This window comes from Podarcis filfolensis (assembly GCF_964270895.1).
Source record: "Podarcis filfolensis genome assembly, chromosome: 10".
Classification (NCBI taxonomy): Eukaryota; Metazoa; Chordata; class Lepidosauria; order Squamata; family Lacertidae; genus Podarcis; species Podarcis filfolensis.
Window position 1 is genome coordinate 74,965,232 of NC_139612.1, and position 24,626 is coordinate 74,989,857.

Genomic DNA, 24,626 nt, shown 5'->3' on the forward strand with positions numbered 1-24,626 from the left:
GGGCGTTCAGCCTTTCTTTCTTTTCTGTCGGGATCTTCTGCACCTTTTTTTCTTTTAAGAATCTTTCTATTTTTCTCATGTTATTTTTCTCTTTACTATTATATAAATGTCTGTAAAAGTCCAAGAATCCTTTTCTGATACCTTTTGGATTAACTATCTCTTCTCCTTCTATGATGATTTTATTTATTGTATTCTGTTCCTTTCTTTTCTTAATTTGCCATGCCAGCCATTTGCCTGATTTATTTGCAAATTCAAAGTTCCTTTTTTTATATTCCACTCCACTTCTTTATTTATTATCATAGCAAATTGTGTTTGCAGAGTTTTATATTCTGTTTTATTTTCAAATTGTCTGGTTTCTCAATTAATTTTTGTTCATTGTCCATTATTTGTCTTAAAATTTCTTTCTTGCCTTTCTCTCTGCTTTTATTTTTTATTGAATTCTGTTGGATAAAAAATCCTCTCATCACCGCCTTGCTGGCATCCCTCACAACATTCATTTTTGTACCCTTATTACAATTGTTCATAAAATACTCCACCAGCTTCTTTTGTGCCCCCTCTAAAAAAATTTGATCATCTAGAAGGTAGTCATTAATTCTCCATATGAATGATGGAGTATTTCTTCATAACCTCTAATTTCACATTTGATTGGATTATGATCTGAGATCACTCTTGGTTGAATTTCAACTTGCATGATTCTTGGAGTTAATTCATTAGATACCCATATTTGATAGATTCGCGACATTGACTGATTCGATTCTGAATAAAACGTAAACAGTTTGTCAAGTGGATGTCTCAGTCTCCAAATGTCTATTAAGTTACAATTCTTAATCATGGAGAAAAAAGTCTTGGGTAGTTTTCCCTCTTTACTCATTCCTGATGCTCTCAGTCTATCCATTTCCATTGACACTACTCCATTTATATCTCCCATTATTATAATCTTTTGGTTCATATAATCAAACAGTTTCTCTTCCAAATCTTTATAAAAATCAGTCTTGTTTCCATTTGGTGCATAGATCCCGACTGTTATTATTTTTTCACCTTGCCACTTGATCTGGATTGCAATTATTCTTCCTTCTTCATCTTTGAAAATTTGCTGAGCTTCAATTTTATTTCAATTTTATACAATACCACCCCTCTCTTTTTGTTTTTGTCTGACGATATAAATTCATTTCCTAGTCTTTTGTTGATCAAAACTCTTCTATGTCTTCTCGCCACATGTGTCTCTTGTAAACATATTATATCCAAATTTTCCTTTTTTAGGTATTGTTCAATTTTATTCCGTTTTTTCCTATCGTTCATCCCATTAATATTCCAATTCCATAATTTTAACGCCATCTTGGTATCCTAATTAATTAAATTTTATTTAAAATTTTATAATCTTTCTTCTTGTACTTCTTCTTCTTCTTCTGTGTTTCTTCCATCTTCTTCTTCCCCCTCTCCCAATCCACTTTCCCCCGTAGCTCCTGCTCCTGCTGCTGCACCTCTTATTTCTTCCTCTTCTGGTCTTAATTCCTTGTATCTTCTCAGAAACTTGCTTGCTTCCTTTGGGCTTGTGTGTTTGTGTTTCTTACTTTTATAGAAAAAAGAGATCCCCTCTGGAAATTTCCACTTGTATTCTATTTTGTTCTTCTATAAAATTTGCACCAATGGTTTATATGGATCTCTCAGTTTCAACAGTCTGATCGGTATATCTTTAAAAATAATTATATAATTCCCATCGATATTCAATCTTTTCTCTCTGTTCTTCTGCAAGATCATATTTCTCATTTCTCTGTCCTTGAATATAATTAGACAGTCTCCCGGAGATTTCCTTGTCTTAGTTGTTCTTGCCTTCATTCTAAATGCATTTTGCACTGTCATAGCTACCTCCTCTGGTTGAAGTTCTAACCATTGTGCTATTTCTGCAATCAGTCTCTCTTTAATATTTTCACCCTGCATCTCTAGTACGTCTCTCAACCTCAAATTAGTCTCCCGCTGCCTCAGTTCATTCATAGCAATCGCATCCAAGACTTCTTCTTGTGTTTTATTAATCTTTGACATTTCTACCTTTATTTTCTCCTCTTATCTCCTCACTTCCCTCATTTCCTGTTTTGTCCTCTTCATCCCCTCCTCCAACGTTTGTGTTCTCTTAGTCACATCTTTCAATTGTCCCTTTAATTCATTTACTGTTTCATCAATTTTTTTGTCCATTTTTCCAATCCTTTTGTCCATTTGTTCTAATTTGGCCTCTAATTTTTTTTCACTCTGCTTTGTATCATTTTTAATTTCTCCAAACATTTTCAACATTTCTCCCTTAAAATCTGACTCTTGTTTTGAGCTTCTCCTATCTGCCGGTGTCCCCCTTGCACTTGTTTTTTTCTGCTGGTGCGACATATTTTTTAGTCTCTTCACACTCCTACCAAAGTTAATTAATGCACCAAAATTAGCACAAGCAGTATATAAGGCCCAATACAATATTTAGCAAAACCCAATAACATATAAAAACTAACACCGAACTCCTCCGATCAATATATCAACTCAGGTATTTCCTACATCACAAAATAAATGGCCAGAATAAAAATAAAATATAACCCAATGGAGATACTCTTATTATCTTAAAAAATCCCAAAAGAGAGAATATAATTGTGATACTACTTTTAGCCTTTTTGTTAGGAGAATTCACTAATTCACAGTCCTCAAATTTCAAATTTTTGCCAAGGTTTTAAAACTTTTCATTAATGAAGAGACGATAGAAAGACAAAAATCTTCTTGCCACCACTTAGGCTAATTCCAATCCGTCATTTCGAAAATAAAATGCAACAGGGGAAGAAAAGGACCAAACCATAAAAAAGTAAAAAATAATATATTTTCTCAGTTTTGTTATTGCCAGTTATTTTAGATTTTAATTATACTCCAATTATAATCCAATGTAGTCTTCAAACTCTCCAATCCCAGATTAGTCCAAGGAAAGAAGTAGCAGAAAACCATAAAATAAGTCCCACAAAAAAAGAAAAAGGGAAACAAAAACAAAAAATTATATCCAGAGCAGGATTCTTCTGAGGAACGATCTCAATCAGTTACCAGCCTTATCCATTCGTTAAAACCACTCTACGAAGCTTCTGCAATGGTGTTATACTCCAACGACAAGGGAAGGAAGGGGGGGAAAGGGGGAGTGGGGGGAGTGTTTTTTTAGAAGTTAATTTTGACGCTCACCATCAACCCTTAAAACCTGTGGCATTGTTCAATTTCAAAAGTCAGATTATTATAATCTATTACAGAGCATAAAACTTCCCCTTTTATCCGTTAAAATATTCACTTCTCCAAAAACGTTGCTGGTATTTTTCCAGAGTATAGCAATGTAACAGTGGCGACGGAAGTCCTTACATCCAGTTGCACAGTTCTTTATTAAAAGTGAAACTAAGAATTCCTTCTAATCTTGTCTCTTTCTTTCCCCCACCAACACACCGAAGATTTGCCAAAAATAACAGTCAAACGTCCCTCTGCTTCCTCTTCTGTTTCTTTTTTATCTTACTGCTAGTTCTTAGCTATTTTCTTAGCTTAGAAGTTTTAGAGGAGAAAGCGGCAACGACCGCTAGCCATTACTCACACAGCTTGCTCCCGCTCTGCTGACAGTTCTGCGTCTGTTTTCAATTGCAGATACAGCTGAACTCCACATTTAATTCTTTTTGCTCCGAAACCTTCCTTTAGCCTTGAACTTCCGAATTCTATCCCAATTAGGTCCGAATTTCTTAAGCTTGAGTGTCGGTCGCTTCCCTTGCAAGTTCAGGGCTACGCTTTTTAGAGGATAGTTAATGGCTTCCCTCTGCCTGCTTCTCTCTCCGCCGTACTCTTCACCCTTACAGGGCTACCTGACGGCCAGGCAATTTGCAAATTGGCTTGCCGGGAACCAGACCCTCAATGTTCTCCACTGAGGGTATTTTGGGGGGCTACTGCGCCCTGCAGCACCCCTTTTTTCCTCAAAAAGCACGGAATCTCCCAGCCGGGAAGATTCCCACTTGGGACAGGTTCGCGCTCAACAGGAAGTCCACGTACTTAAAGATTTTTTTAAGCTCATTATATATTGATTCCCAAAAACCCTTCACTTTCCCACAAACCCACCACATATGATATAAGTCTCCTTCTGCCTCACCACACTTCCAACACTTCCTATTTTTTATTCTATACATCTTTGCCAATTTTACCGGCGTGAGGTACCACCTATATATCATTTCCCACATATTTTCCTGTAAGGCCGTACACGCCGTAAACTTCATATTGACATTCCATAATTCACGCCATGCTATATTCTATATTATATCCAAAATCCATGGCCCACTTAATCATGGCTTCTTTTACCTCCTCATCTTTAGTAAACCAGTACTATGAATCAGCGGCGTTTTGCTGGCTGAAAAGCTGGCTGCTTCTTGAAAACACAGACATTTTGGATTTGGAAGGGTTTAACAACAGATTTGGCTGGCATGCATATATATGGTACGACAAGGTAAAAATTCATCAAGGTTTTAAGAACCACATTGTTAGGAAAGCATTGTACAAGGTTTGGACTCGATATAAAGATTTGTTGGAAAACAAAACCCCCAGGTGGCTGTCACCAATGGAAGCTAAGGAAGTGAAAAAACTTAATATGGAATCCAAATGGCCAAAGTACTGGGAAATTATAGAACAGGAGGAGGGAAAAGTGAAATTGCAGAGCTATGAGAAATTGAAGTTAAAAGTAAGAGATTGGCTTCATTATTATCAGATAAATGAAGTCTTCAAACAGGACAGGAAAATTGGCTTCCAGGTGGAGAGGTCAAAATTAGAAACAGAGCTATTGGAACCCAATACTAAGAATTTGTCAAGAATGTATAACTTGCTGTTGAAATGGAATACACAGGACGAGACGGTTAAATCAGCTATGATTAAATGGGCACAAGACATTGGTCATAACATTATGTTTGCCGACTGGGAACAGTTATGGACCACCGGTATAAAGTTCACGGCATGTAATGCCTTGAGAGAGAACATTATGAAAATGATTTATAGGTGGTACATGACCCCAGTCAAGCTTGCAAAAATTTATCACACGCCCGATAATAAATGTTGGAAATGTAAGGAAACTGAAGGTACCTTCTACCACCTTTGGTGGACGTGCCCAAGGATCAAGGTATTCTGGGAAATGATTTATAATGAAATGAAAAAGGTGCTTAAATGCACTTTCGTGAAGAAACCAGAGGCCTTTCTCCTGGGCATGGTAGGCCAATTGGTGTCAAGGAAAGACAGGACGTTCTTTATGTACGCTACAACAGCAGCAAGAGTACTATTAGCAAAGTATTGGAAGACACAAGAACTACCCACACTGGAAGAATGGCAGACTAAGGTAATAGACTATATGGGACTGGCTGAGATGACCGGCAGAATCCGTGACCAAGGGAAAGAGACGGTGGAAGAAGATTGGAAGAAGTTTAAAATCTATCTTAAGAACTGTTGTAAAATTAATGAATGCTAAAATGTTTTGGGTAACGCAAAATAGAATTGCAGCGATTAGCAATTGGATATGAGAAATAAGACCTAAAGAAAGTGTTATATTGAAATTAGGGGATGCTGAAAAGATTGATAACAGGGATGCAGAAAGGGGAGGTATGGGGAAGTCGCTGAAAGAAGGCTCAAGAAAAGAAAGGTCAAGAAATTATACGTGTTTACATGTTTGTATGTCTTGTATTGTGTTGTATTGTCTTGTATTATGTGTGGAAAAAACCAATAAAAAATTAAAAAATAAATAATAATAATAAAAGCGGTCTAAATTTAGAACGCACGATTAGCTTAATCATCTTTAGTAAACCAGTCCAGTAATAAGTCATACATTTTGGACAAAAGTTTGTTGCTACCTTCTATAATATCGATTTGAAATTTTGATTTCTTTTCCTCAAATCCCAACCTTTTTAAATCCTTTTTTAGTATCTCATTAACTTGGTGGTGTTGTAACCACCCTGTCAATAGGTTCTTTATTTCTTCATACGTCTTTAACTTAATCCCCTGCTCCGTTTTCATAACAAACTCTTCATAAGTAGCTCTCTTTCCTTCCATATTAGTTTTTTTTGTAATTAATACGTCAGTTGGTGAGATCCACCAGGGGGTTTTCTTTTCTAACAAATTTTTATTTCTTACCCAAACATCATATATGGGTCCTCTAATTATAAGATTTAAGAAACCCCTGTGGACTTTTGCTTTACCATACCACAGGTACGAGTGCCACCCGTACCTGTTGTCAAATCCTTCTAAATCTAGAAGGTCCGTAATCTCTAGTTTTATCCAATCTCTTATCCATATTAAGCAAGCTGCTTCATAATAAAGAATCATGTCTGGCAAGGAAAAGCCACCTCTTTCTTTTTTGTCCACTAAGTTCTTCTTATTTATTCTTGGTCTCTTTCCCTGCCAGACAAATCTTGCCAATATTTTCTGCCATTCTTTACATTGTTTCAACCCTTTGATCACTGGTACTGTTTGGAATAAGAATAGCATTCTAGGTAAGACATTCATTTTAATCACTGATATTCTCCCTAAAAAAAGAGAGTCTCAGTCTATTCCAGATATCCAAGTCTTTCTTAATTTCTCTCCATGTGGTGTCATAGTTATCTTTATATAGATTTATGTTTTTTGCTGTCAACCATATTCCCAGATATTTGACTTTGTTAGCCGCTGTGATTCCTGTCTCTTGTTGCAGTTCTTCTGTTTCTTCTTTGCTTATGTTTTTCACTAACATTTTAGTCTTGTTCTTATTAAGTTTAAACCCTGCTACTTTGCCAAATTCTTCTATTTTTTGTAGTGCCTCTTTTAAGCTTTTCTTTGGATCTTCCAAAGTTAATACTATATCATCCGCAAACGCTTTTATTTTAAAATCTTTATGTCCAACCTTAATCCCTTTAATTTCTGGATTTTCTCTCATGGTCTTGTTGAGTACCTCTAGTACAGTTAAAAACAACAGGGGGAATAGAAGACACCCCTGTCTCGTCCCTTTTGAGATATCAAAAATCTCCAAAACATTATTATTTATAATGAGTTTGGCTGTTTGATTGTGATATATTGCTTCTACACCCTTCATAAATTCCTCTCCTATTCCCATTATTTTTAAATTCTTTTTCATAAATTGCCAGGAGACATCAAATGCTTTCTCCGCGTCGATAAAAATCAACACTGCTTGTTTATCAATTCTGTTTTCTAAACATTCGATAATATCTAATACCATTCTCACATTATCTTTCAGCTGTCTCCCCGGTAAAAAGCCAGCTTGATCTTTATGGATTACTTTGTTTAGAAGCTGTCAGGGAACTGACATCAGAGATCAACGGAGAGGGAAGTCGCTCCGAGGATGCAGGGGAGGGAACCAGCAAGGAGAGAGGGAGAGCTTCCGCTGGGGAAGGAAACCAAGGTGACACCAGGAAGAAAGGGGAGGCTGAGACTACTTCGGAGGGAAGGCTCCGAGACTCTTCCAGTGAGATCAGTGGGGAGAGCGCAGGACCTCCGCTTGGCACGCCTACTCTGCGCAGAAGGCTTCCGTGCAGAGAAGCTAGGCGGAGATTGGGGGTCAAGGAATTTTTATGTTGGAAGAAGTTCAGGAAACGCCCACTGACGGATACTGGCAGTGATTAAGACAGTCGTGTTTGCAAGGCGCTGTCAAACCAGGGAAAGTTTGAGCTATATAACCTGCTTGGAGCAGTTTGGAGTTTTACGCATGAGCAACACCATTTCCCATTACACTAAGGCTTCCATTTTCACTAAAGCTCTTTCCACACTCCATGCATTTAAATGGTTTCTCCCCTGTGTGAGTCAGTTGATGGTTCCTAAGGCTTCCACTATCGCTAAAGCTCTTTTCACACTCCATATACTGAAACGGTTTCTCCCCTGTGTGAGTCCGTTTGTGCAATTTAAGGTTTCCACTCTGACTGAAGTTCTTCCCACACTCCCTGCACTTAAAACATTTTCTCTCTGTGTGAGTCTGCTGGTGTGTTTTAAGTTTTGCAATGAAAGAGAAGCTCTTTCCGCATTACATACTTTCTTTCTTTTTTGTGTTTTTTTGGGTTCTTTCTTTTTTGTGTTCGTTGATGTGAACTATGTGTGCTCATTCAGTGAAGCATATTCCACATTTCACACATTTTAATGGCTATTCCTAATGAAACGAACGGTGCCCTGTCCCCTGCAATTCTGTCTTCTCCATCACCTTTTTCAGAGTGGACAGAAAGCAAATCCTGTTTGGGTTTTAAGAAAGAGAACACAGGGGGGAAAAGGACACATCAACCGCCATTAGCACATTCTCTTATTTCAACATCTCCTACATTCTCCCATGTCCTACCCATGTTCCCAATTTTTAGGAAATGAAAATGGTATGATGTCTAATGATAGTAATGCATCAGCAAACTTTCATAATCCTCAATCATCTTTAAGAACACAGCATGATCATGGATTACTGTTGTCCTGTGGGACTGCCTTTCAAATCAAGTGGTTGCCCCCATTTCCATCTCTAGATCTTCATGAATCACCTGCACAGTCCCACTGACCTCAGGAGGTCCATATGGACTATTTTGGGAGACCCAGGCCTTCATCTCTTCCAGGGACTGTGGTCTGGGTCAGTCAGAGAACTAGTGACAAGGCTTGGTGCTTGGGATCAGCTGAATGGGTGCTCAGGGAAGCTCCTGTTCTTGGAGATGGACCTGTGTCTACATGCCTCACATTGCATGGAGAGAGCAGGAGAAGCAGAAGGAAAGCAGATGGCACATGGGAATCCCAGGCGGAAACACCCACCCCAATGGTTCTTTATAATGATGATGTGCTGCCTGATCCTGTGCTTGTCTTCTGACAGAGGACTATCCTAATCTGGCACTGACAAAGCTGGATATTCAAGGAAAATAGGTAAGTGTACTTAATGGAAACTTCATCCTTGAATAGGTAATATTGATTCATTAATGGCCTGAAGTTGTGTTATTTATGGAGACATGAATTTATTCCTGATCTGCCTTAAATATCATAATTAGAGGATGTCTTGGGGTGTTAGAGGAGAGGCGGTACCTTTGGTGGGGGAAATGTCATGCACCTTCTCGGGTAATCTATCCACCATTGGTCTCCACCCTGCACTCAGCTCTCACCTGTGGCTTCCAGAAGCTGTCAGCATGCAACAGGGGCCACAATCCCAGGAATGGCTTCAACCGGCTGGCAAAACCAGGTGAGGATAGCTGATGGGTCTCAAATTCTTGGTGGGTTGGGGAATTCTGTTGCAGGTGAAGAAAGACGCTGGTGGATGGAGAGGATGAGAACAACAGTGAATCCCACAGTCAAGAAGACAGATTCTGCACATCCTGCAGAGGAAAGGGAAGGGAGTCCATCGAGAAGGAAAACTCTGGTCCTAATCCTTTGCTGCCTTATGACTTATCTTCAGGAGAAGAAAAGGCTATGGAGGAAAACTTACACAAATCTTGAGTGGAGTCTCTAAGATGCTTGGATAGTGCCCTGCACACCTCCTGCCAGCAACTCCTGCAGCCGAGCTGGTGCCTAACGTACTGCTCTGCTGAGAAGGGGGTCTTGTTGTCTAGGCAGCCCAGGACCCCACAACACTTTCCCCAGGCTTCCATTGCTGCTAACACAGCAGTTTCAGGCGGAGAAATGAGCTCAGACCTGTGTATCAATATCTCTCCAATGTGGAACAAGGGAAACAGAAATGCCACTTACATCATACAGCACTGTAAAAGTATTCAAAATATTTGTTTTTTGAAGAAAAGACCACCATGTATCATGTGGCCACTTGAAAGCTTATAAATGTATTGTGGCTGAGGCTTTTGTGGGCTGCAGGACCAGGAAAGCTTCTGCCACCATGATCCTTCCAGTTGGGATTCAGGCCTCATCATGCAACAGAAACTGCCCTGGTTGTGCTGCTTGATGATCTCTGATGGGCTAGAGTCTGAGGGGAAAGCTGTTTCCTGGTTCTGCTGGATCTCTCAGCGGCTTTGAAGACCTTTGACCATTGTATCCTTCTGGACCCTCTAGGGGAGCTGGGGGCACAGCTGTGCAGTGGTTCCCCTCCTTCCTCCTGGGCAATGTCCAGAAAGTGGTGTTGGGGGATGAGTGTTCTGACCCCTGGGTGCTCACTTATGGGGAGCCTCAGGGCTCTGTCCTCTCCCCCATGCTTTTTAATATCTATATGAAGCCACTGGGAGAGATCATCAGGGGTTTTGGGTTGGGTGTTCACCAGTATGTGGGTGAAAACCAGCTCTTCTTCTCATTTAAATCAGAACCAGTGAAGGTGGTGAATGCCGTGTGTTGGTGCCTGGAGGTGGTTTGAGGATGGGTGGCGGCTGTGGTTGAATCCTGACAAGACAGAAGTACTGTCCCTGGAGGACAGTCAGATGTGGAGGATTCCCTGGTCCTGAATGGGGTAACTGTGGCCCTAAAGCAGGCACCCTCAACCTGCGGCCCTCCAGATGTTTTGGCCTACAACTCCCATGATCCCTTGCTAACAGGACCAGTGATCAGGGATGATGGGAATTGTAGTCCAAAACATCTGGAGGGCCGAAGGTTGGGGATGCCTGCCCTAAAGGACTAGGTGCACAGCCTGGGGGTCATTTTGGACTCACAGCTGTCCATGGAGGCACAGGTCAGTTCTGTCTGCCAGCTCCATCTGGTACACCAGATGAGACCCTCCCTGCCCTCGGACTGTTTCACCAGAGTGGTGCATGCTCTGGTTATCTCCAGTTTGGACTACTGCAATGTGCTCTACGTAGGGCTACCTTTGAAGGTGACTCAGAAACTGCAACTAATCCAGAATGGGGCAGCTAGACTAATAACTCGGAGCAGCCGCCGAGACCACATATCACTGGTCCTAAAGGATCTTCCCTGGCTCCTAGGGCATTTCCAATCATAATTCACACTGTTGGTGCTGACCTTTAAAGTGACATAGTTGCATTTTTCAGGCATAGAATAGTATTGATCTAATGTAGACAGATCATTCCTGGTTTATTGCTTCAAGAAGGTTCTACTCTGTGTGATTCAAAGCTGGAGTTTTCTCTACCTGGAACATTTTAGCTGATAAGGGAGTTTCCTTTCTGCTGAGAGCAGGTGGTGGGATCAGTTGTTATGAGACTATGCTGAACCTTCCTTGATTTTGGTTTAAACTGGAGTGAGCCAGGCTTGTTATCCCATCCCAATGTTACTCTGACACTGAATTGTTTATAAATTGCAGTATTGAAAGGCGCCTGGTCCCACTTCCTATTCTGCTATTTCAATACTCTGCTTGTGTGCGTCTTACTTGAGTGCTAGATTCAGGCAGCTAGCCGTATTGGTCTGACGCAGTCAAAATTAATAAAAAAAGAATTTCAGAAATAGACTTGAAAGAGAAGTTGCTGAATTACAACTTATTAATAAACTGAAAACTCTGGAGAGACCTGGTCTGAATAGAGATATTGGATTCTTGTCTCATTACACATACTAAAGCTAGTTAGTATGCATACTATCCCATGCTTTTTCCTGTAGGACTAATTGCAGTCATTAACAGTCGTCAACAGCTTTACCATACCCATCTCCTACTACGCTTTTGAGAAAACCCCCACCCCACCCTCCCACTATACATAAGGGTCTGGGGACTTTCAGTGTATCTGAAGAAGTTTGCATGCACACCAAAGGTTATACCCAGGACAATCTTAGTTGGTCTCTAAGGAGCTACTGGACAATTCTTTTTATTTACTTGAGTGCTGCTTTGGTATGCCAAGTTAGGTTTTTATTTAAGTTAGGTCTTTGCTATGTTTTGGATCCTGTTAGGCTTGTTTGCATTCAGTAATGAATTTATTTGCTGAATAAAATTTTTGCTGCCTCTGAGGGTTTTTTACTACTCAAAAATTTTACGTCAAACTTGCTCTTGAGGTCATTATGGAGGAGCAAGATCTGTAACCTAAAGCCCTCAACAGCCTCTGCCCTGAAGGACCGTCTCCACCCCCATGGTTTAGTCTGGACACTGAGGTCCTCTTCTGAGGGTCTTCTGCTGGTTCCTTCCCGGCGAGAAGCGAGGGTACATGGAATTAGGCAGAGGGTAAGGAAATGGGCAACATACTGACATTTAGAAGACAGCTGAAGGCAGCCCTGTATCAGGAGGATTTTAATGTTTAATGTTTTACTGTCTTTTATATGTGCTGTAACCTGCCCAGAGTGGCTGGGGAAACCCAACCAGATGGGCAGGATATAAATAGTACAGCCATTCTTATCATCTTGTGATTTTTTTGTAATTATTTTGGAATTCGTACTGCAATATCAACTCACAAAATGTTACGGGTGGAGAAAATCACAGGGTTGCCGTACACTGTAATCCCACCCACAAACTCTCATTCACATACAGTCTGTAAATTTGGGAAGGTCACACACCTCACCTGTGCTAATACTGGGAGTCTTTGGCCTGCACAGGCACACCCGGTGTGTAGAGCCTCCAGTCACAGGCACTGTCTATCATGAAAATGGGACCTTTGACTGTGAAGATTCATGCAATGGCTATCACAAGATGATGATGGATTGTATCTCAGCTTGTCAGTCACTCTGACACTGCCTACAAAGAATAAGAGGAACAGAAATGCTTTTGAGGTGCAACTTCTGTATCAATTCTGAGAGCCATTCCATGAACTCTTCACCCCTGTTTCTGATGACAGGTGTACATTATCCTCCTCAGTGGAAAAGACAATAAAGATGGAAACCTGAGAGAGAGGAAAAGCTTTCTGGCTGCTTCCTGGGTGGGATTGCGGAAACAAAGAGCCGCTTCTGAGAAGGCCTCCCCCCACCCCTCTTCCTCTCGGGATTTCCTCTCCTCTCCAGGGGAACAATGGTTGGACTGGGCAGAAGCGCTGCGTCTGCACAGGGCAGGGGCTTATGGGGCAGTAAGAGGATGGAGTTTGCAGGAAGGAATGGGAGGGGGGACACGACCCCCCACTTTCCAGTGATCCCTCTGGTTGCCTTGAAGGGGTGGCCGATAATTGGGTGGGAGGGAGAAGCCAAGACAATCCCCACCGGCGCCAAGATGGAGACGTGTCCCCAAAGACTGGTCTACCTAGCTCTCCCCCCCCGGATTGCTGCCCTTCCCTGCCCCAGGGATGTTCCCCCTCCCCACTTCCTCGATTCCCTCCCTCTGTCCCAGAGTCTCCCCTGCACCCAGAGGCCCCTTGGCGCGGCTCACCGCTCGCCCTGCGCCTCCATCTCTCCGTCCAGAAGGGCCCCCCAAGACGAGCAGGGGAGGGACGGGGGTTCTCTATCCAGGCGTCCCTCACTCCCATTAACCCTTTCATGGCCCACCTCTCTCCGCGCGGAACCCACAGCGCCCCAGGGATGCCTAAGCGGGGGAAATGGGGCGAGGGCTCTTCGCTGGGATCCCCTGAATGGGTGGTGCATGGCCCCCCCGCCAAGGCACCCAAGGGGCCAAGGAAAGCCCCCTTCGCAGCACGCGCGCAGGGATCCAGGCCCCACGGAAGGCGCTTGGGGGAGCTGGAGGGGTCTCTGGATCCTTCTCTCCCCTCCCCCCGCGACCCCTTTACCTCTTTGTCCCCGCTCCCGATTCTCCTTTCCTTTCCTGCAACATCCACGGAGGGGGGGGGGGTCCTGCCGCCCCTCCTTCCCTTTCCAAAAGCGCGCGCCCCTAGAGCTATGGAGCAGAGCAGCAATCCGGCGTAGATGCTCCACTTGCGGACGAAGCAAGCAGTTTGAGAGGGGGGGCTCTCTCTCCCCTCATTCCAGAAACAGAAGCCGGATTGCGGGGAGGAGGAGCAGAAGGAAAAGGTGCAACATACCGGGGGGGGGGTGTTTGAGGGTTTGGGGGCGGCGGGAAAGCAGGTTGTGACGGGAAGCGAGGGAAAGAATTGTTTTTCCCCTCCCCTCTTACTAGGAGAGCGCGGGAGGGGCTGATCCAGGCAATCCAGCTGCAAAGTGGGGTCCCCCCCTACAATGTTTACATTACAAAATCCTTCCCTCCCCCCCACCCACGCCATGATCTTAGATCCATTCCATGTTTTTGGTATTTGTGCACATTGAGCAGCGGGTTGGCTGTGTTACGGGGAAAATAGGGCTTGGGCTTTTGCACACACTCACCCCCAACACAATTCTTCCCTTGTGTCTCCCTCAGAGGCGACACAGTGAGGCCAGGAAGAAAGCAAGGCAGCTGTTGATCTGTTTGCGCGCAGAGCCCCCCCCCCCCATGCGAGGAGTGAAGCAGCCCAGAACTAAAGCGCGTTGCAATTTGGACACCCTCAGATAATCGCCCCCCGTCACAGAGAGAGCACCCCAAAAACATCCCCGGTTGCGCCACAAAGTGAGTTGTATATGGAAATCAGCTCAGACTCCATGTTTTGGCAACATGACAAGTCTGTCTGTCAACCGGGATGCCTGAGGATTCCTGCTCCCTGCCTTTTCCTGGCCAGCCTGAGAGATCACTGGAAAGGGCGGATTTCTTGACTCCAGAATCCATCATCGCAGACCCGTTTCATTCAGGCCTAGAGACCTGCTCTTTGGCCCAGTCTGCTTGGATCATGTGGATCATCAATGGGTCATATGGATCATCACTGGATCATCCATGATGTCATACCCATCTCACAGAGGGGGGGGGGCTCAGGAAGAATCTCCTGCCGCGTGACTGGGGGAGTCTGGAGGCTGACGGGGGTCAGACAGGGCTGCTGTTTTGCTCTCCTTACTATTTCAGCTCAGGTTTTCCTGGCAGAAGTTACATTTCATCAAGAAATGGGTGGATTCATTGAGGAAACGGGGCTACATTGCAAAGAGGCAAACGTGTCTACTTTGTTACCACCCAGTGAGTTGAGTTGCAAAGGCCATTTGCAGAAAGGCTCCTATTGCATCACCTGCGGCTACATGTTTTGATCTTTTTGCGGAAATGTTTTCGTCGGGCTGAGACCATTTAGGGCTTTCAAGGTCAGCACCAACACTTTGAATGGTGATCAGAAACGGATCTAGAGCCAGTGAGGATTTCTTAGGACCCGTGTTCAGGGGCCAGCTGTTCAGCTGCTGTCCAAAACTGAATGTATCCCTTGCCGGAAGTAATCCATAAGCCTCTCGTCCTCTGTCTTCTCGGGATGCCATTGCAGCGCGATGCTCCTGCTCTCGGGAGAGGGAGAGGCGTGAGTTGGGTGCGCTCGGCTTGCCAAGGGTTAAATGGAAACGAGCTAGATTCCTAGAGAGGAAAGTAAGACGGGGGGGGGGCAGGGTCCTCCAGAGCGAAAGCCCAATCCCCCCCTTTCCTGCAAGAAGTCGAGGTTGTCCGCAGATGGAAACATTCAGACATGAAATATACCCTGGTCCCTAAAACCTCACTGGTGCAAGGAAGGAAGGAAGGAAGGAAGGAAGGAAGGAAGGAAGGAAGGAAGGAAGGAAGGCAGAGAAGAGAAAGCACTTCCTCTAGCAGGGCAGAATACAACCTGTGGAACTCCCTCCCACAAGAGGCAGTAATAAAGGTGGTTTAAAAGAGGAGGAGGCCAATCTGTGGTGGAGGAGGAGGAGGACAGGGTGATGGGTGGCTCCTCTGCTCTGTCTCCCCTCTAGGAGGGAGCCCTCTGGCCTGATCCTGCAGGGCTCATTTTCTCCTCCAGTGCTTAGTGTTGGGATGCAGCCAAGGAACTGGGGGCAAATGGCAGCCCCCCGGCTGTGCTGGGCGATCTCCAGTCCTTGGATCAGCATGAAACTGCAACCTGAGCTTCAGAAGCTGGGCATGCACACTCAGCAGAGTAAAGGCACAAGAGAAGTGGCTGGAGAGGCATATGTGAGCAGATTTACAAGCAGTTTATTCAGCCCACATCAGGACAAAGGAATCATGTCTGCTCTCCTTCATGTCCAAAGCAAGACAGCACCCCACCCGAGGCACCACTTTAGCTAATGAGGCCTCCTGCTGCTGCACCACCGCCGGAGCACGATTTCTCTTCTCATCCTGAAGCAAAGTTCTTAACCCGAAGTACTATTTCTGGGTTAGCAGAGTCTGTAACCTGAAGCGTCTGTAACGCAAGGTACCACTGTACTCTCATAGAAAGGCGAGTCCTACTTTATTTGCTTTTGAGTGCACACAGATGCACCCGTCTTGCATGCTTGAGTAAAGCAACTCCAGGACAGGAGGAGAGTAGGGGCCACGTGTAGAGCAAGTCCCACACTCAGGTCAAAAACACACAGAGAAGCAGCAGGACTTCTTCGGTAATAATTTACTGAGCTTTCAAAGCATACAGTTCTCACTGGGTCCCCAGTGAGGCACAAAACTTAGCTCCTGAGAGGAAATCCAGTTTCAGCCGTAAAGAAATAGAGCACACAGGATATCTAAGTCAGGCACACAAACTGGCAGAAGGGAGCAAGGGAGGAAAGAGGCTGGAAGGAGACAGGGCAATGGATGTGTGTCTTTCGCTTCCTGTCTTCTGGGAGGGAAGTCAGCAACTCGGCATATTCAGGGGCTTCACAAAGGAAAGCTTTCTGCCGGCTGCTTCCAGGCAAATGGGCATCCCAGAAACACACACTGTGATCTGTGGTGTGTTGCCATATCAGTTGTTTTTGAAAGGTTATCACGATGTGGTCTAGAAACCAGTTTGGAACAATATATCGCCCAGCTTTAATCCTCACTGACCACCAGCAATCCAGATAAACCCTCACCCCTTCTCTATTGAAAGGTACTTTACATCTTAGATTATAATCACATTGTTTGACATTGCCTTCAATATTTCATTACTATACAGTTTTACACATAAATACCAGAACTTCACATACACAAAATGTGTTCAAGACTGATTTCCTGCCGAGTTCATTTCTGTGAAGAAAAGAGTGGACTCTGAGAGGAAGATGTCCCACACTCCAGACACCAAAATGGGATCTTCCATGTGAGAGTCCCTGGATGTTCCTTAAACACTCCATTGTAAATAAAGCACTTTTGCAATCTTTTCATTTAAACTGCTTCTCCTCTCTGAGTTTGTGGATGGTTTGAAGGGTTTCAATTCCTAATGTTCTTCCTGTCCGTGAGTCTGTTGATTTAGAATTTCCACTAGGACTCAACCTCTATCTACTTTCCTGATATTTATAAGGTTTGTGTTTTGTGTGAGTTTGTTGACATAAATCAAGGGTTCCTCTCTGACTGAAGCTCCTTCCACAGTCCATACATTTAAATGGTTTCTCCGCTGTGTGTCTGCTGATGTCTTCTAAGGTGTCCACTCTGACTGAAGCTCTTTCCACACTCTATACATTTATATGGTTTCTCCCCTGTGTGAGTCCGCTGGTGTAATTTAAAGTATCCATTACTACTGAAGCACTTTCCACAATCTATACATTTATATGGTTTCTCCCCTGTGTGAGTCCGTTGATGTCTTCTAAGGCTTCCATTAACACTAAAGCTCTTTCCACACTCTATACATTTATATGGTTTCTCCCCTGTGTGAGTCCGTTGATGTCTTCTAAGGGTTCCTCTCTGACTGAAGCTCTTTTCACACTCCATGCATTTAAATGATTTCTCCCCTGTGTGAGTCCGTTGATGTTCCCTAAGGTTTCCACTATAACTAAAGCTCTTTCCACACTCTATACATTTATATGGTTTCTCCCCTGTGTGAGTCCGCTGGTGTAATTTAAAGCATCCATTACTACTGAAGCACTTTCCACACTCTATACATTTATATGGTTTCTCCCCTGTGTGAGTCCGTTGATGTTTTTTAAGGTCTGCATTCTGACTGAAGCTCTTTCCACACTCCATGCATTTAAATGGTTTCTCCCCTGTGTGAGTCCGTTGATGTGTTCTAAGGTTTCCATTATCACTAAAGCTCATTCCGCACTCTATACATTTATATGGTTTCTCCCCTGTGTGAGTCCGTTGATGTCTTCTAAGGCTTCCATTATCACTAAAGCTCATTCCGCACTCTATACATTTATATGGTTTCTCCCCTGTGTGAGTCCGTTGATGTGTTCTAAGGCTTCCATTATCACTAAAGCTCATTCCGCACTCTATACATTTATATGGTTTCTCCCCTGTGTGAGTCCGCTGGTGTAATTTAAAGTATCCATTACTACTGAAGCACTTTCCACACTCCAGGCATTTAAATGGTTTCTCCCCTGTGTGAGTCCATTGATGTCCTCTAAGGTTTCCATTATCACTAAAGCTCTTTCCACACTCTATACATTTATATGGTTTCTCCCCTGTGTGAGTCCGTTGATGTCTTCTAAGTTTTCCATTATCACTAAAGCTCTTTCCACACTCTATACATTTATATGGTTTCTCCCCTGTGTGAGTCCATTGATGTCTTCTAAGGCTTCCATTATCACTAAAGCTCATTCCGCACTCTATACATTTATATGGTTTCTCCCCTGTGTGAGTCCGTTGATGTGTTCTAAGGCTTCCATTATCACCGAAGCTCATTCCGCACTCTATACATTTATATGGTTTCTCCCCTGTGTGAATCCACTGGTGTAATTTAAAGTATCCATTACTACTGAAGCACTTTCCGCACTCCAGGCATTTAAATGGTTTCTCCCCTGTGTGAGTCCGTTGATGTGTTCTAAGGTTTCCATTACCAGTAAAGGTCTTTCCGCACTCCAGGCATTTAAATGGTTTCTCCCCTGTGTGAGTCCGTTGATGTCTTCTAAGGTTTCCATTACCAGTAAAGGTCTTTCCGCACTCCAGGCATTTAAATGGTTTCTCCCCTGTGTGAGTCCGTTGATGTGTTCTAAGGTTTCCACTATGAGTGAAACGTTTGCCACACTCCATACCTTTAAATGGTTTCTCCCCTGTTGGAGGTCATTGATGTGAACTATGTGTGCTCATTCAATGAACATAGTCCACATTTCACACATTTTAATTTCTATTCCTAATGGCGGGGGGGAGGTGACCCATCCCCTGGAGTTCTGACTGCCTTCTCCATCTCCTTCTTCAGAGTGGGAGGAAAGGGAATCCTGTTTTGGTTTCAAGGAAGAGAACTAAGGGAAAGAGAACAAATCAAGTTCCATTAGCACCTTCTCCTATTTCAATGTCTCCTTCATTCCCTCAACTCCTACCCATGTTCCCATTTTTTAGGAAGTGGAGTTGCAATGTCATCAAATGATAATAATTCATGAGCAACTATCAAAATCCTCAACAAATGTTCATAAAGCAGCTTGATTTTTTAAAGAATGATGTCCTGTCTGATCTCGTGCCCATCTTCTGATGCAGGACTATCCTAAAATCACACAGAAAAGCAGGATATTCAAGGCCAAATGATAAACTGTACTTAGTGGAATATGTAGTACCTTGAAAATGTAGTATTGATTCACTAATGGACTGAGGTTGTGTTATTTCTGGGGACATGAATTTGTTCCTGTTCTGTCTTAAATATCATAATCATACGATGTCATGGGGTGTTAGGGGAGCAGTAGTTCCTTTGGTGGGGGAAATGTCATGCACCTTATGGGGTAATTTATCCACCATTGGTCCCCACCCTGCACTCAGCTCTCACCTGTGGCTTCCAGAAGCTGTCAGCATGCAACAGAGGCCACAATCCCAGGAACGGCTTCAATCGGCCGGCTAAACCAGGTGAGGATAGCTGATGGGTCTCAAATCCTTGGTTTATTAGGGAATTCTGCTGCAGGTGAAGGCAGGCCCTGGTGGATGGAGAGGATGAGAACAACAGTGAATCCCACAGTCAAGAAAGCAGATTCTGCCCCTGCTGCAGAGGAAAGTGAAGGGCAGATGGGGCTCGTCAACCAGGGAAGGAAGCCCATCGAGAAGGAAAACTCTGGTCGTAATACTTTGCTGCCTCGTGAGTTATCTTCAGAAGAAGAAAAGGCTATGGAGGAAAACCTACACAAATCCAGAGTGGAGTCTCTAAGATAGTTACATGGTGTCCTGCACACCTCCTTCCAGCCACTCTTGCAGCCAAGCTGGTGCCTAACGTACTGCTCTGCTTTCCTTGGGACCATATAAGCAAGGCTGAGAAGGGTGTCTTGTTGTCTAGGCAGCCCAGGGCCCCCAAACACACTACCCAGGCTTGTAGTGCTGCTAACACATCAGTTTCAGGGGGAGCGATGAACTCAGATCTGTGTATCAGAATCTCTCCAATGTGGAATATGTAAAACAGAAGCACTATTTACATCATACATCAATTAAAAAGTATTCAGAATATTTGTCTTTTGAAGAAAAGGCCACCAAGTATCCGATGGCCCCTTCAAAGCTAATGAAAGTCTTGTGCCTGGAGCTTTTGGGGGTGCAGGACCAGGAAAGCTTCTGCCACCATTATCCTTCCAATTGGGATTTAGGCCTCATCATGCAACAGAAACTGCCCTGGTTGTGCTCGTTGATAATCTCGGATGCGCTAGAGTCTGAGGGGAAAGCTATTTCCTGGTTCTGCTAGATCTCTCAGTGGCTTTGGAGACCTTTGGCCATGGTGTCCTTCTGGACCCTCGAGGAGAGCTGGGGAAATGGTTATGCAGTGGTTCCGCTCCTTCCTCCTGGGCCATGTCCAGAAATTGATGTTGGGGCATGGGTGTTCAGACCCCTGGGCTCTCACTTGTGGGGTGCCTCAGGGCTCCGTCCTCTCCCCCATGCTTTTTAATATCTATATGAAGCTGGTGGGAGAGATCATCAGGGGTTTTGGGCTGGGTGTTCACCAGTATGTGGGTGATACCCAGCTCTTCTTCTCATTTAAATTGGAACCAGTGAAGGTGGTGAATGCCCTGTGTTGGTGCCTGGAGGTGGTTTGAGGATGGGTGGCGGCTAACAGATTGAGGTTGAATCCTGACAAGACAGAAGTACTGTCCCTGGGGAACAAGGGGTGGGCAGGTGTGGGGGACCCCCTGGTCCTGAATGGGGTAACTATGGCCCTAAAGGACCAGGTGCACAGCCTAGTGGTCATTTTGGACTCACAGCTGACCATGGAGGCGCAGCTCAATTCTGTGTCCAGGGCAGCTGTCTAGCAGCTCCATCTGGAACACAGGCTGAGACCCTCCTTCCCCGCACACTGTCTCGCCAGAGTGGTGCATGCTCTGGTTGTTTCCGGCTTGGACTACTGCTATGTGGTCTACATGGGGCTACCTTAGAAGGTTACCCAAAACTGCAACTGAATGGGAGCAGCCACCGAGACCACATATCACTGCTCCTAAAGGATCTTTCCTGGCTCCCAGCACATTTTCAAGCACAATTCAAATTGTTAGTGCTGATCTTTAAATTGTCATGGTTGCATTTTCCAGGCATAGAAAAATATTGATCTAATACAGGCTTCCTGAAACTTGGCAGTTTCCTTTCTGCTGAGAGCTGGTGGTGGGATAAGTTGCGATGAGGTTATGAAGAACCTTTCTTGTTTTGGGGAACCAGATGAAGCTGGTTTAAACTGGAGTGAGCCAGGCTTGTTATCCAGTCCCAAGGTTACTCTGACATTTAATAGAATATAAATTACAAGGCCGAAAGGCGCCTGGTCCCACTTCCTAGTCTGCTATTTCTCTACTCTGCTTGTGTGATTCATACTTGAGTGCTGTTTTGGTATGCTGAGTTAGGGTTTTACGTAAGTTAAGTTTTTGCTATTTTTTGGATCCTGTTATGCTTCTTTGCCTTCAGTAATAAATTTATTTGCTGAATGAGATCGTTATGGAGCAGCAAGATCTGCAACCTAAAGCCCTCAACAGCCTCGGCCCTGTAGACCTGAAGGAGCATCTCCCCCAAAATCGCTCAATCTGGACAGGGAGGTGGTCCTTCGGAGGTCTTCTGCTGATCCCCCCCCCCCCCGCGAGATGCGAAGTTACAGGGAAGCAGGCAGAGGGCGAGGAAATGGGCAACATTCTGACATTTAGACCAGCTGGTAAAAGGGATTCAGGTCGGAGCTAAACAATACAAGTTGAAAGCGTTTGCAGATGATCTAGTTTTAACTCTGCAAGAGCCAGACACTAGTACGAAAAAAGTTTTGGAGATAATACAAGTTTTTGGTCCAGTGGCAGGTTTTAAGTTAAATAAACAAAAAACAAAGGTATTGGGAAAGAACTTAACGGTGGAAGAAAGAGAGAAGTTTCAGAGTGAAACTGGATTAATGTTAGCAAATAAGGTGAAATATCTAGGGGTTAATCTAACAACTAAGAATGTGAACTTATTTAAAGATAACTATGAGAAATGCTGGACAGAAATTAAGAAAGATTTGGAAATATGGTCAAATTTGAGACTTTCCTTGTTAGGTAGAATTGCTGTTATTAAGATGAATGTTTTGCCAAGAATGTTGTTTTTGTTTCAAACATTGCAGATTGTGGACAGAATGGACTGTTTCAAGAAGTGGCAGAAAGATATATCGAGATTTGTCTGGCAGGGCAAAAAGCCCAGAATAAAATTTAAGATATTAACTGATGCAAAAGAAAGAGGGGGGTTTGCCCTGCCGGACTTAAAACTGTACTATGAAGCAGCAGCTTTTTGCTGGTTGAAAGATTGGCTACTTCTTGAGAACACAGACATTTTGGACCTAGAAGGGTTCAATAATAGATTTGGTTGGCATGGATATATCTGGTATGACAAGGTAAAAATCCACAAAAGTTTCAAAAACCATATTGTTAGGAAAGCATTATATAATGTTTGGATTCGTTATAAAGATGTGTTGGAAAATAAAACCCCTAGGTGGTTGTCACCAATGGAGGCTAAGGAAGTTAAAAAACTTAATATGGAATCTAAATGGCCAAAATATTGGGAAATTGTAGAACAAGAAGGTGGAAATGTGAAATTACAGAGTTATGAGAAAATGAAGTTTAAAGTAAGAGATTGGCTACATTTTTACCAGATAAATGAAGTTTTCAAACAGGATAGGAAAATCGGCTTCCAGGTGGAGAAGTCAAAGTTAGAAACAGAACTGTTAGAACCCAATAGGAAGAACCTGTCTAGAATGTACAACTTGCTGCTGAAATGGAATACACAGGATGAAATGGTTAAATCAGCTATGATTAAATGGGCACAGGACATTGGTCATGACATTATGTTTGCTGACTGGGAACAGTTATGGACCACCGGTATAAAATTTACGGCATGTAATGCCTTAAGAGAGAATATTATGAAAATGATTTATAGGTGGTACATGACCCCAGTCAAGCTTGCAAAAATTTACCATTTGCCCAATAAAAAATGTTGGAAATGTAATGAAACTGAAGGCACTTTCTATCACCTTTGGTGGACGTGCCCAAGGATTAAGGTCTTCTGGGAAATGATATATAATGAAATTAAGAAGGTGCTTAAGTGTACCTTTCATTAAAAAAAAGAGGCTTTTCTCCTGGGCATGGTAGGCCAATTGGTGTCAAAGAAAGATAGGATGTTCTTTATGTATGCTACAACAGCAGCGAGAGTTCTACTAGCAAAGTATTGGAAGACACAAGAACTACCCACTCTGGAAGAGTGGCAGACGAAGGTGATCGAGTATATGGGATTAGCAGAGATGACAAGCAGAATCCGTGACCAAGGGAAAGAGACGGCGGAAGAAGATTGGAAGAAATTTAAACTTTATCTTAAAAAAATTTGTAAAATTATTGAGTGTTAAAATGTCATGGGTAAAGCATAACAGATTTGCAGCGATAAATGATTGGATAGGAAAGAAAGAGGTTACAGAAAGGAACTAAATAAGTAATTGGGACCAGGGGTTGCTGGAAAAAAAGTTCAAAACAGGGATGCAGAAAAGGGAGGCATGGGGAAGTCGCTGAAATTGGGTACATGAAAAACTTATGAAATTATACATGTTTATATGTTTGTTTGTTTGTGTTTGTCTTTTGTATTGTTTTATATTATATGTTGAAAAACCAATAAAAATTTTATTAAAAAAAAAATAAAAAAAAACATTCTGACATTTAGAAGACAGCTGAAGGCAACCCTCTATCGGGAGGTTTTTAATGTCTGATGTTTTACTGTCTTTTCTTTGTACTGGAACCAGGCAGTGGAAGAGAAACTTAAGATGGAAGCCTGAGAGAGAGGAAAAGGTTCCTGGCTGCTTCCTGGGTGGGACTGCGGAAAGGAAGAGCTGCTTCTGAGAAGGCCTCTCCCCTCCTCTCTTCCTGGACAGGGCAGGGGCTTATGGGGGCTTATGAGGTGGGAAGAGGATGGAAGTTACAGGAAGGAGGGGTGGGGGGACTGGACCCCCCACTTTTCAGGGATCCCTCTCTGGTCGCCTTGAAGGGGTGGCCGATTCCTGGGTGGGAGGGTGAAGCCTAGGCGGCCCCTCCAGAAAATCCCCGCAGGCGCCACCATGGAGACGTGTCCCCAAAGACTGGTCTTCCTCTCTCCCCCCCACCAGTGCTGCCCTTCCCTGCCCCAGGGATGCTCCCCCTCCCCACTTCCTCGACTCCCTCCCTCTGTCCCAGAGTCTCCCCTGCACCCAGAGGCCCCCCTTGGCGCGGCTCAGCCCTCAGCCCTCATCCCCCATCTTTCCATCCTGAGGGTCCACCCCAAGACGAGCAGATTAGGGACAGGGGGGTCTCTATCCAGGCGTCCCTCACGCCCGTTAACCCTTTCATGGCCTGGCTTTATCCGTGCGGAGCCCACAGGACCCCAGGAATGCCTGCGCGGGGGAAACGGGCAATGGGGGTCCTCGTGGGGACCCCCTGCGTAGATTCCCCATGTCCGCCGCTGCCAAGGCACCCAAGGGGCCAAGGAAAGCCCCCTTCGCAGCACGCGCGCAGGGATCCAGACGCCA

At 44.0% G+C, this 24,626-nt stretch overlaps 2 protein-coding genes across 3 annotated transcripts in view; one reads left to right on the forward strand and one right to left on the reverse strand.

Annotated features, from left to right (window-relative positions):
• Positions 1–24,626, reverse strand: part of LOC310743013 (uncharacterized protein) — a 151,532-nt gene that overhangs the window by 90,921 nt on the left and 35,985 nt on the right. The window contains exon 2 of one of the 2 annotated variants that reach the window (XM_083573047.1): positions 19,443–19,587. The exons of the other annotated variant lie outside the window; for it this stretch is intronic. The gene's annotated coding sequence lies outside the window, so the exon portion shown is untranslated. The remainder of the gene's footprint in view (positions 1–19,442; positions 19,588–24,626) is intronic. 2 annotated transcript variants of the gene reach the window in all.
• LOC310742869 (uncharacterized protein) overlaps positions 1–24,626 on the forward strand; it is a 42,247-nt gene that overhangs the window by 6,566 nt on the left and 11,055 nt on the right. The gene's annotated exons all lie outside the window — the stretch shown is intronic.